The sequence below is a fragment of the Moschus berezovskii genome, chromosome 15 (assembly GCF_049115385.1).
Source record: "Moschus berezovskii isolate FMDL1 chromosome 15, NW_MosBer_1.0, whole genome shotgun sequence".
In the NCBI taxonomy this organism is placed as follows: Eukaryota; Metazoa; Chordata; class Mammalia; order Artiodactyla; family Moschidae; genus Moschus; species Moschus berezovskii.
Window position 1 is genome coordinate 3,623,175 of NC_142474.1, and position 13,351 is coordinate 3,636,525.

The 13,351-nt window shown below is 41.4% G+C and overlaps 1 non-coding gene and 1 pseudogene across 1 annotated transcript; one reads left to right on the forward strand and one right to left on the reverse strand.

Annotated features, from left to right (window-relative positions):
* Nucleotides 1–284: 284 nt before the first annotated feature.
* TRNAR-CCG (transfer RNA arginine (anticodon CCG)) lies at nt 285–357 on the reverse strand. Its single transcript has one exon. It is a non-coding gene; the product is annotated as a tRNA-Arg (tRNA).
* A 7,547-nt stretch (nt 358–7,904) lies between these two features.
* LOC129556141 (small ribosomal subunit protein uS8 pseudogene) lies at nt 7,905–8,371 on the forward strand (annotated as a pseudogene).
* Nucleotides 8,372–13,351: the final 4,980 nt, after the last annotated feature.

Below are 13,351 nucleotides of genomic sequence, written 5' to 3' on the forward strand. Positions count from 1 at the left end.
TCACCCACATTTCACAAGCCACTAGCTTACTTACCACCAATGCTTGCAATTTCTTATGAGTTTCATCCATCCCATGCTTTCTTGTCTTGTCTAGTAGACTTAAATATACACAAACAATACAGTAAACCCGTATCATAAAAGACCTAAAGTGTTGTGATGAGGGTGAAAGAGAGAGGAATGACTAATAGATTAAAGGAAATGTAAGAGAAATAGGAATCAGACACGATTTATTTTTTTAACATGTATGCGTTCAGCTGTACTTAGTTGCAGCATGTGGAACCTAGTTCCCTGGCCAGGGATCGAACCTGGGCCCCCTGCATTCGGAGCACAGAGTCTTAGCCACTGGACCACCAGGGATGTCCCAGAATTTCTTAAAAACTATGAGACAATTGGGAGAATTGAACTCTGTCTGGGTACTTGATACCAAGAAATTACCATACATTTTAGGTCCGGATATTGTATTTTTAGGTATGAGAAGCTAACGAGTTTTATGCTTTAGAAATGCATACCAAGGTATTTATGGATCAAATTACATGATATCTGAAGTTTCCTTCAAAATAAGCCAATATTTTGCAATTCATATCAACAAACAGTTCTTGAGCTTCTGCTAAGCAGAGTTTTGCAAACTGAGAGCCATGAGTCATTAGTAAGTTAATTGGTTTGGTGGGCTTTGGCCAGAACACATGAATAATGAATAGAAGAGAACACAAAATATCAGAGTGTGGGGCATTCCGTCACAGTAAACTCTGTCCCATGAAACTTTTGTTCCAACTCTGCGTGTATATGTGTTATGGACATACAGAGTAGGTCATGGTGCAAAATGTATTTCTTACTGTGCGTTAAAGTTAATGAGGTTTGAAGAACACAGTTGAAAGCAGAGTCCTGATCACTGATAGGCACAGCAGACCCACGGAGAATAAGATGTAGTTTCTACTTTCCCAAAGAGACAGACATGAATAGGCAAACAGTGTGGACCAGTAAGAGCTCTGCTAGCGGTGAGCTCCGAGGGCTGTGGGAAGACAAAGGAGGCATTGGCTAACGCTGGCACGGGCTTCACAGAACAGGTAACACATGAAACGGGTGTTGAAGGATGCTGAAGGGTGAAAAGGGCATCTCTCAGGAAGGAACAGAGTGGCACAGAGGCGTAAATGCACACGTGGTCTATTTGGGCAAAGGAAAGTAATTTGGTGAGGCTGTGATCCGGCTGAGAAATGATGATGGCTTGGAATAGAGCAGGGGTGAGGGGACTGGGGTTCTGAGTGTTTCATTCTTCCCAAAAACCCAGGGACCATGACTCATCGTCTTTTTCCCAGGACCCCTCCCAGATTCCTTTCCTCTTATTTTTTAAAAATATTTGTCACTTGCTTCCTTGTCTGGCCGCACTGGGTCCTAGCTGCAGCACACAGGACCTTCGCTGGGTCCCATGGGCTTCACTGTGGCGCACGGACCCCTGGCTGTGGCCTGCGGGCTCTCTGGTTGTGTCACCCGGGCTCAGCAGTTGCGGTGCATGCGGGATCTTAGTTCCCTGACCCGGGATTGGATCTGAGTCCCCTTCGCTGCGAGGCAGATTCTGGACCACTGGACCACAGGGAAGTCCCCCTCCCCCCTTCCTTCAATGTCCACTGTCGCGTCAGCGTGATGCCTCACCCGTGCTGACGGGCTGTCGGCACTGCACGCAGATGCCCTCTGACCCTCTCTGTTCCCTGGCTCTGGGTGCTGCAGCCGCTAGGCTGTCCCCTCTGCCCTCTTGGAAGACTGCCGTCTGACTGCAGAAAGCTGGATGCGCTGGAAGGTAGCAGCCCTTTGGCGATGACTGGCTGGTGAAGGGGTGTGAAAGCCTGGCTCCCTTGACTCAAACTGCGATCAACGTGGAGGCCTGAACTACACTCCATGGTTCCCCTGTGGGGTCAGGCTTCAGTTTCACTCCGGGGGGTTTGGCTCTGGGGGACTTTGTCTGAAATCTCTCCTTCACTGGTGTCACCTGGGAGCACAACCCTAATAAATCACTTGCCGATGAACTCTTGTCTTGTAGCTCTGCTCTAGCAGACCTGGAACTAAGGCGCATTCCATATACAAAGACTCATGAGCATGTATACCTGATTCACTTGGCTGTACACCTGAAACTTGACTCCAATAAAAATTTTCAGAGTCCTTAAGTTCTTTTAACTCTCCACATTCTCACTGCAGCAGCCCAGGTTCCATACTGAAGGCAAAAGGAGAAGAGGGCAGCAGAGGATGAGACGGTTAGATGGCATCACCAACTCAATGGACATGAATTTGGGCAAACTCCGGGAGTTAGTGAAGGACAGGAAAGTCTGGCATGCTGCAGTCCACCGGGTCACAAAGAGTCGGACATGACTTAGCAACTGAATAACAACAGGTTTTATATGGGCTTCCCTGGTGGCTCCGTGGTAAGGAATCTGCCTGCCAGTGCAGGAGACATGAATTCAATTCCCTGGGTTGGGAAGATGGTCTGGAGAAGGAAATGGAATCCCATTCCATTGTTCTTGCTTGGGAAATCCTATGGAAAGAGGAACCCGGCAGTTTACAGTCCATGAGGTCGCAAGGAGTCAGACACGACTTGACAACTAAACCACAAGATTCTACATATGTGTTTTTACTGTCTAGTTTCCTGCAATAGATTTCTACTTTAATTCATTTATTCAGAAAATAGTATCGTGCCTCTACTATAATCTAAGCACTGCTGATGTCTACTTAAATTCATCTTCCGTTAATTTGTCTTGAAACATCATTTTCACGAGATCACCTTATTGATCAAATCTTCCGAGGGCTCCCAATCACCTCGAGAGTTTTTCCTTAGGCTCAAGTCATCTCCTTTATGAAGGAAAATATAGATATTCTCATGGACCCTGGATGTGATTTTTGAAATTCATTATAATTTAATTTCAATATGTATAAACAGAAAACTAGTTATAAACTCCTTAATAGTGACAGCTTTGATATAACTATAAATCCAGAATAAATTTTCAAATTATATTCAAACACAACCACAAAACCAATAAAATTTAAATTCCCAACATTAATTTAATGTGACAGATAATGGTATTTGCTGGAACAAAAATCACTGATATTTGGTTCAATAGCAGAAGGATGTAATCTCAGGTTTGTTTGTATATTTAATCTGTTTCTATATTATAGCTTCAATAATGCTAATGTAAGGAATAATGCTTAATGTAATGAATAGTCATTCTCACAAGAACACTGTCTAAAATTGTATTAATCACTGAAATTTTTTATTTCTAATTCAGGATCATCAAAACCAAAATCTGCCCAAGAATAACCCTTGCATGCCAGTTGTATTAAGGCATATATTGATAACTCTGCAGAACTCTTTTGTTCCCTTAAAGATAAGGTTTTCTGTTATTGTTTAGTCACTAAGTTGTGTCCAACTCTTCTGCGATCCCATTGACTGTATCCTGCCAGGCTCCTCTGTCCATGGGATTTCCCAGGCAAGAGTAGTGGAGTGGGTGACCATTTCCTTCTCCAGGAGATCTTCCGACCAAGAGAGTGAACCCTGCGTTGCAGGCAGATTCTTTATGGCTGAGCCACCAGGGAAGCCCAAAGATAAGGTTCAGTTCAGTTCAGTTCAGTCGCGCAGTTGTGTCTGACTCTTTGCGACCCCATGAGTCACAGCATGCCAGGCCTCCCTGTCCATCACCAACTCCTGGAGTTCACTCAAACTCACCTCCATCGAGTCGGTGATGCCATCCAGCCATCTCATTCTCTGTCGTCCCCTTCTCCTCCTGCCCCCAATCCCTCCCAGCATCAGAGTCTTTTCCAGTGAGTCAACTCTTCGCATGAGGTGGTCAAAGTATTCGCACTGTGCTATTCCAGGAATCTTCATCAAATGAATATTTATTCCACATACTTTAGAATCAGGATCAGGTTTGGCTTCCTAGAAGCAAATCTGAGACAAAGGTTCAGATACAGGGGTTTATTTCAAAACTGATCTTAGTTAACCACTGGTAAGCAATGTGGGTACATGATATACAGAAGGAAAGGTCAACACACCATGCCATGACAGACAGGTGAGGAGCTCACTGCCATGGAAATCTCAGAACTGGCCCACCAAGAAGTGAGGCAACTGGGATATTTATCCTCCAATTCCCTTTTGTCATTGGTGGATGGCTGCTTCCAAAATTATCTCCGCACCACATCTGGCCTGACAAGAGAAAGCTGTGAGGCAAAGACTCGGAGGTGTTTGTAGCTGGACACCTGGGCACAGGCCAGAACAGTGACTACCAACTAGGTATGGGCAAGGCACCAACAGCATCTGTCTCAGAAGCAGAGTATTTCTTTCCTGGGTGTTAACAGCTGGACTGTCCAATATCGAAGGGTTTCAAGTTGATAAGTTCCATAACAACATCTGCTCGCACGGGTAGGCCACTCACTCTGTAGAAGTCTGGCATGTCCATTCTACCGGATGCTGTGCACAGATTCAAATGGCCAAAATTTCCTCTATGCAAACAACTGGGAGAGCCTTACGCATTCAACTGAGGTGACATTGTTTATCCGCCACTTGGGAAGACCACCACAAGAGAGTGAGAGGGTACATCCATTTTCTACGTATGCTTATAATAATTTCCAATTATCATTAAAATGTAGAAAATAAAAACTAAAGTTTCACGTAGAACTTCATAACCCCTGACAGTAACTGTTGAGACCCCCCGCCACCAAGGTGGTGGGAGAGGACTGGAGGAGGAGGAAATGAGGGAAGGGCAGAAAGAAACTGACAGGCATAAAAATGTACACAAGCCTGAAATTCACGGCCCACTGAAATCTACCCTCAAGCTTCCATCAAAACTTTCCATCGTCCAGTGAATCTACTGGTAATGTGATGAGCATACCTTGGGCTTATCGCCTACAAGAATCACATTTTTCAGCCTTGCTGCAATTCACATGGGCCTACCCAAGTCCTGCAGCGAGGCCAGGCCTTCCCAGGTTGCTCTGGTTCATGCCGGATCCACAGATCCTGACCCTCACCTGCCGATTGACCGCATGTCCGATTCTCGTGTCCTTGGTCTTGCATTGCTCTCTAACCTTGCATGTGCTCACGCCATACGCCCCCAAACCAAGCTGTGACGCCTACAATGAGACTAAGCCAGCACAGCTCGATGGAAGGATGCAGATCCCGCAATCCACCCACCTGCTCACAGACACGGGCTCAGCTGTGTACTAGCTGTGACCTTGACCCTCCATTTCTCCACCTGGAGAAGAGAGACCCGAGTACCTTCCTCACAGCACTGTTGTGTGGATAAATATCTGAAAACATTTTGCAAAATGTCTATACTTGAGCAGCTGCCCAACAAAAGGAGTTCCCTCTCTTACTTTGCAAACATGTATTTTCAGTGCATGGTTCTTTCCAACAGCCTTGAGAAATTTCCAGTATCATCTTGAAGGTCTGGCTCTTGTGATGAGTTGAGAGACCTTTGGTTGCACCGTGATTTGCTAGTAATCTAAACACATTTTTATAAGACACTATTCTAGGGAGAGAACATCTGGATCTCTCTCATCTTTCTCTTAAAAAATTTTCCTGTCTGTGCCTGTAGAAAGATAAAGAATTGATAAAGAGATTCTCACACTCATGGTTACATTTTGTTGATAAGAAACTTCCTTATTTGGCTGAAACAGATGTTCAGCTAAGAAATGTCTTTCCAGTGCAAACCCTCCCCCACAAGCATGTTATTGATTCACACGGGGCAGCCAAATAGCCAGGATTATGCAGACGTAGATCTGTCCTCATCATGGGCAAGCAGAATTAAGAGATTTGGTTTCCATAACCCTGGCCACCAATAGCAAGTGTTAAAAATTCTATGAAGCTAACGATTATCATTTATTATTCACGATTATCATTCACAATTTATCATTTATCATTCACGATTTTTTGTTTCGTTTTGTCTTCTCTTTAATATAGGCTGTTGAATTCTGCTTCTTATGACAGTTTCATCTTGACCCTATTCACAAGGCCAAGACCTAGGGTGCTGCCATCCATGCACTGAGGGCAACCCTTTAAAGTCATCTGCGTTTCTTGTCACTGTTTAGTCACTAAGTCACATCTGGCTCTTTAGCCCACCAGGCTTCTCTGTCCAGGGGATTTTCCCAGGCAAGAATAATGGAGTGGGTTGCCATTTCCTCCTCTACAGAATCTTCCCGACCCAGGAATCGAACCCTCATCTCCTGTGTTGCAGGCGGATTCTTTACCACTAAGCCACCAGGGAAGCCCAGGGGTCAATAATAAAACTACAGTTAATAACAGGCAACTTTTAAGAGTGAGATTCTCCTTGCACAAATGAGTTTTTAATTCTACAGTATGTGACACAGTCTCCTGCTTTTTCAAGATGAAAACCAGAAGCAGCAGGAGGTGTCTACAGTTCACTGAGTATTTATATCATTTAAATTGCAAACAAAAAAATTCCTTCTAAATGGGATGAGCCTTTGAAGTTGAGGTTATTAGGACCTACAGGTGAATTGCTTGTGTGATCTGCGATAGAAGTCTATTCATGAGGCACTAAATACAAGGCATTATGTTAACACTGCCACTTCATTTGGGGCCAGGAGCTGAAAAGCAGCTAAGTGCTAAATGCTAGAGGCGAATTTTTGTTTCAGAATGACGGTACGGATCCCTAGGGTTCCTTCTATTTCAGACACTCTCCCAAATACTCTCCCCATCTTACAAAGGGTTTTCATAGACATATTCTTTGAAAATATATGCTTCTATATGACCAGTTTTGTTAACAAAGTCTGACTGGAACCCTGTGGTTAGAAAAGTGTTTGGCTGCAAGTAACAAAAAACTCAAATGATGTATAGGTCTATTTTTTTTTTTTTTTCAGGGAACAAGAAATTCAATGGTAAACAATTCTGAGCTGCTTCAGTTACATGTGTATATCAGCAACAATCAAGGCTTCTACATCTTGCTCCTTCATTCTTAGAGGGCATATTTTGCCCTCAAGGCTGCTGAATCTCCAGACATCATATCTGTATTCTAGGAAGAGAATAGGGGCAAGGACTTATAAAGAATCTGCCAATCAGGTTTAAAAATTTTTTTTGCAAAACCTCTCAGCAGAGCCTACCGCCTATATCTCACTAGATAAAACTGGGTGGATTGGCCATCCCTCTCTTCAAGGAGATCTTGGATGTAAGTATTTTAGTGGGGCATATTTCTTCTCCAAAGAAAATCAGAATTTTATTAGTACAAAGGAAGGGAAAATAGGTAATATCCAGACAACCAGCAATATCTATTATATTAGGGTCTAGGAATGAGAGTCATCCCTGAATAGAAAATCATTTGCATTAAAAACACTAAAATCTCTTTTTCTGGAGACATGTCTACTTTTAACAGGATCATAAGCCGAGTTAGCCAAAACATAAAAACAAGAACACTAACTTGGCAGTAATCAACGAGCCTTGATCATCAGTGAAGTTGAACTTTGGGTTGTTTGGCCTTTCCTGGAGTCATAAATATATCTTTGAAAATATTTTGATTTATGTTTAAATTGGTCTTTTCCATCACAAAGCAAGTTCTTTCTGAAAACTCAGTTCAGTTCAGGTCAGTTCAGTCATTCAGTCGTGTCCAACTCTCCGCGACCCCATGAATCACAGCACACCAGGCCTCCCTGTCCATCACCAACTCCCGGAGTTCACTCAAACTCATGTCCACAGAGTCGGTGATGCCATCCAGCCATCTCATTCTCTGTCGTCCCCTTCTCCTCCCACCCCCCACCACTCCCAGCATCAGACTCTTTTCCAGTGAGTCAACTCGTCGCATGAGGTGGCCAAAGTATTGGAGTTTCAGCTTTAGCATCAGTCCTTCCAATGACTACTTTCTTTAAAAGCAAGATCCTCTGTGTTACATCTTATCATCCTGCTGTCTTCCATTTTAAAATTAGAGCTCGTCCTCTTTCTGCCATCTTTCCGTGCTGCCAGAATGGTGCGCATGAATGAGCTGGCTGATGCTCTCAAGAGTATCAACAATGCCGAAAAGAGAGGCAAATGCCAGGTCCTTATTAGGCCATGCTCCAAAGTCATCGTCAGGTTTCTAACAGTGATGATGAAGCATGGTTACATGGGCGAATTTGAAGTCACTGACGATCACAGGGCTGGGAAAATTGTTGTGAACCTCACAAGCAGGCTAAATAAGTGTGGAGTGATCAGCCCCAGATTTGACGTGCAACTCAAAGATCTAGAAAAATGGCAGAATAACCTGCTCCCATCCCGTCAGTTTGGTTTCATTGTACTGACAACCTCAGCTGGCATCATGGACCATGAAGAAGCAAGACGAAAACACACAGGAGGGAAAATCCTTGGATTCTTTTTCTAGGGATGTAATACATACAAATAAATGCCTCAGAGGAAAATAAATAAATAAATAAAATAAAATTAGAGCTCTATTCTGAAAAGAATGTTGGCCACCTGAAATAACACCCAAGAAAACAGCAAACTTCAAAAAACACCCTTTCTTTTCTGTCTTCCCCACTAGATTATTAAATTCATTAGGGAAAGAACCATTTCTTTGTTCTCTATTGTATTCCAAACATTCACCACAGGATCTGAATATATAAGATAGTCAAGAAGTACTTTATAAATAAATGTTATGTATTTTTTTAAAAAAATATTGTTTTCCTAAGAGCATTATTACTGGACCTCAAAGTAAATTTATAATACAAACGTAAACCAGAAAAACATAATCCCAATTATCTTAATCTGAAGAGACACTAGATAAAATTCAGACTTAACTTCTGAATGAACAGTAACAATAAACTCAATAAACTTGAGATAAAAGTGAACCTCTGAAATGTGAGGAATGTCTCAAATCAACAGACAAGATTATACTTTAGAAACCCTAAAAGTCATCCCATTAAAACCAGAAGTGGGATAGAAAAATAAAAGAAGATTCTCTTCCTGCCAATATTATTAAACTTTCTTTAAACTCAGCTAATAAAGTTAGACTAGAAGATAATTCTAAGTACAATTATTGGAAAAGATAAGACAAAAGTATTGGTTGATTATATGACCATCTTCTAGGAAACTCAAGAGGATCAATGAAAAAACAATTAGAAATAAAAATTCAGTAAGTTGATGAGTTACAGAATAAATTCTGAAAATATGCCAGCAATAATTAGAAAACGGCTGTGATATAACGTTGATGTAAAATGCAGGCTTCAAAATACAAACACACACAAACTACTGTTTCTACTTGATATAAAAATGGAAATAAATCTATAGCTATTGACACACAGATGGAAGCAAACTGCAATACCGATGCTGACACACAGCGTTAGACCAATGACACCAAATGAAGAAATCTCTGCTTCTGATCACCTGTGAGTGTCCCGTTGAGTAACCGCGTAAGAAAATGAAATCAGAATAATCGACACGCAGCACAGGAGCGTGTGTAACAGCCCTTCAGCAAGGGACCCGCATTTCCACGCTCTCTGCTTGCGGTGTCTTCATAAAGACACCTCTCTCTTAGTAAATGCTCACTCATCTGTGCATTCTGCCATCGTTCCAACTTTCCTAAACCATGACCACTGGCTCTGTTGCGCTGTCCTTCAAAAATGAATTTTGTAAATGGTACACAGCCTTTATTTTATACAGTGATCCTAAATCCACCCTCCAAATCTGGTTTAAATCAATCCAGACCAAGAGTCAGAGCATTCATTTTATTTTCATCGATACATCAAAGCTTAAGAGGAAATATACTAAAATACTTTTTAATGGGATAAGAGGTTTTTGTATGCTTTTATTATAGCTTCAGATTTTCTACACTGAATAGGCATTACTTTAGGTTTTTTTTTAGATATTTTTAAAATCTTGATTCAACCCTTTTCTAAATCCTTCATTTCCTATCTCCCAGTACATCTTTCCAAGAAATATCTCAAATCTTCAAAATATACCTTGAGTCTGGGCCAGTGCTCTTCTCTGTGGCTATCAGCCAGGTCCAATGTAATGTCTTTTCCTTCCTGGGTAACTCTACGGAACCCCAGGTTTGTCTCCTGCTGCAATCAGTTCTTTCAACCAACACAGATCAAGAGAGACTCCACGCAGGCCGTCTGTACAAGCTGACAGGAAGTAAATCCTAGTAAGCGAGCAGCCCCAGGTAGAGGGGGCTAACAGTCCTGCCAAGAGACAGACTGAGACCCGGGGAATGATTAAGCCCTTTTCAGTTCCAACTCCAAGCTACATACATCCTCCTCATCCATCCCCCCATTCTCAGCATAATTTCAATATATCTCTGAGCCCAACAAAATCAGTCTAGAAGAATAAGGCAATGAGTAAAGGTAACACATTCTTGAGCTATTAATAGAAAGAGTCATAAGCGAGCTCAAAGTATAATTCGAGATGACGGTTATTACCGGATCTGGATAGGCAGTCCATGAACAGCTAAAGCCTATGTATAAATTTAGTGCACAGTTAGGCAACATTTAAATCACTGATCCAATCAAGGGGGATTCCCAGGTGGCTCAGTGATAAAGAATCTGCCTGTTATGCAGGAGACACAAGTTCTATCCCTGAGTAGGGAAGATCCCTTGGAGAAGGAAATAGCAACTCACTCCCGTATTCTTGCCTTGGAAATCCCATGGACAGAGGAGCCTGGTGGGCTACAGTCCATGGGGTCGCAAAGAGTTAGACACAGTTGAGCAACTTAGCATGCATCCAGTAAATATATTTTAGGAAATTGGTAAGAGAAGGCAATTTCAAGTTAAACCCATTCAGTAAAACAAAGTTGAGATTTTTTTTTACTTTTAATTTAATTTATATTTATTTTAAAATTTATAACTGTGTGATTCAACTAATTAAAGTAGTATATGTCAAAAATACCATCAGCAAAAATAAAAGGCAAACTTCCAGGTATTAAATGGCATTGCAATATCATGATAAAGCTTATAATCTTAATAAAGGGTACTCTTCCTTATCATCAACTAGAAAAAGAATGCCCCCTTCGAAAAATGAGTAAAGAACATGAGCAGACAATTTATAAAAGAAAAAACACATATGCCAAATAAACATGAAAAAGCTCAACCTTATCTGTAGTCAATAATTACAAAAAAAAAGAATGTGAACAAAATTGGCAAATCTAAACAAAAAAGATGATATTTATTACTGCTGAGGGTGCCATAGTGAGACAAGTATTCATGCTCCACTAGTGGAAGCATAAATTGGAACCATAATTAAGTATCACTTTTCTTAAAATATGTTAAAATATTTATATCCACTCCTAGAAACTTGTGTGTGTCCAACACACACAAGGATTATTCACAAGAATATTTATTGAAACATTACTTCTAATGGTAAAAACCTGGCAACAATCAACAAAATTAGTTAATGAGAACATTTAAAATATTCTATTTAATGACACTGGAAAATTATCATGGACAATTTGCTAGATTTTCAAAACAGCTTAAAAAATAAAAAAATTTAGTTTGATGCCAATTTCATTAAATTTTATACATTTCTATAATGAGAGAAAAAACTTGGACTGAAATAAAATATTTACAATGGCTATGTGGCAATATCATGGATATATATTGTATTTTTTCCTATTTTTTTCTAATTTTCATGAAAGTGACCTGCCTCTTGAGAAACCTGTATGCAAGTCAGGAAGAAACATTTAGAACTGAACATGGAATAACAGACTGGTTCCAAATAAGAAAAGGAGTTTGTCAAGACTGTATACTGTCACCCTGCTTATTTAACTTATATGCAGAGTATCATGAGAAATGCTGGGCTGGAAGAAGCACAAGCTGGAATCAAGATTGCCAGGAGGAATATCAATAACTTCAGATACGCAGATGACACCACCCTTATGGCAGAAAGTGAAGAGGAACTAAAGAGCCTCTTGATGAAAGTGAAAGAGGAGAGTGAAAAAGTTGGCTTGAAGCTCAACATTCAGAAAACTAAGATCATGGCATCCAGTCCCATCACTTCATGGCAAATAGATGGGGAAACAGTGGCTGACTTTATTTTTGGGGGGCCCAAAATCACTGCAGATGATGATTGCAGCCATGAAAGTTTAAAATGCTTGCTCCTTGGAAGAAAAGTTATGACCAACCTAGACAGCATATTAAAAAGCAGAGACATTACTTGGTCCACAAAGGTCTGTCTAGTCAAAGCTATGGTTTTTCCAGTGGTCATGTATGGATTGAGAGTTGGACTGTGAAGAAAGTTGAGCACTGAAGAATTGATGCTTTTAAACTGGAGTGTTGGAGAAGACTCTTGAGAGTCCCTTGGATTACAAGGAGATGCAACCAGTCCATCCTAAAGGAGACTAGTCCTGGGTGTTCATTGGAAGCTTCACTGATGCTGAAGCTGAAACTCCAGTACTTTGGCCACCTGATGTGAAGAGCTCACTCATTTGAAAAGACCCTGATGCTGGGAAAGATTGAAGGCAGGAGTAGAGGACAACAGAGGATGAGATGGCTGGATGGCATCACCGACTCAATGGACATGAGTTTGAGTAAACTACTGGAGTTGGTGATGGGCAGGGAGGCCTGGTGTGCTGCAGTCCATGGGATAGCAAAGAGTCGGACACGACTGAGAGACTGAACTGACTGAATGCTGCTGCTGCTGCTAAGTCACTTCAGTGGTGTCCGACTCTGTGCGACCCCATAGACGGAAGCCCACCAGGCTCCCCCGTCCCTGGGATTCTCCAGGCAAGACCACTGGAGTGGGTTGACATTTTCTTCTCCAATGTGTGAAAGTGAAAAGTGAAAGTGAAGTCGCTCAGTTGTGTCCGACCCTTAGCGACCCCACGGACTGCAGCCCAACAGGCTCCTCCATCCATGGGATTTTCTAGGCAAGAGTACTGGAGTGGCTTGCCATTGCCTTCTCTGAACTGACTGAATACCTGCTCATAATAACCCACAGGAAAAACTATGCTACAAATACATGTGTGTGTGTGTGTATGGAAATATATGTATGTATTTTCCTAAAAATCAAAAAACAGGATTGTCAGAAATAATCTCATGAAGAATCAAAGGTTTTTTTAAATTTTAAAGATTTATTTTAAAATAAATGTTGTCCTCGTTACTCTAATTATGTAAAGCCACTTGGGAGTTGTCTATCTGCATACTCCTGTGTGAAACACCTGATAGTGGGCCCTTGAGAAATATCTGTGGAAGGAATGGACAGACGCTACAGCACAAATGGCGAGAAGGCTCCTCTCATCCTTTGATGATCATTTTCTCAACACAATTTAGAACCCATCTAAAGAGACTGCTGATCCTGCTGTTTAACTACTTTCAGAAATGTCTTAACATTCACTACCCTAAAAACAAGAATGATTATTTTTGACAGATGCTCTCTGCAATAAATTGGTTTAACACCTATCAT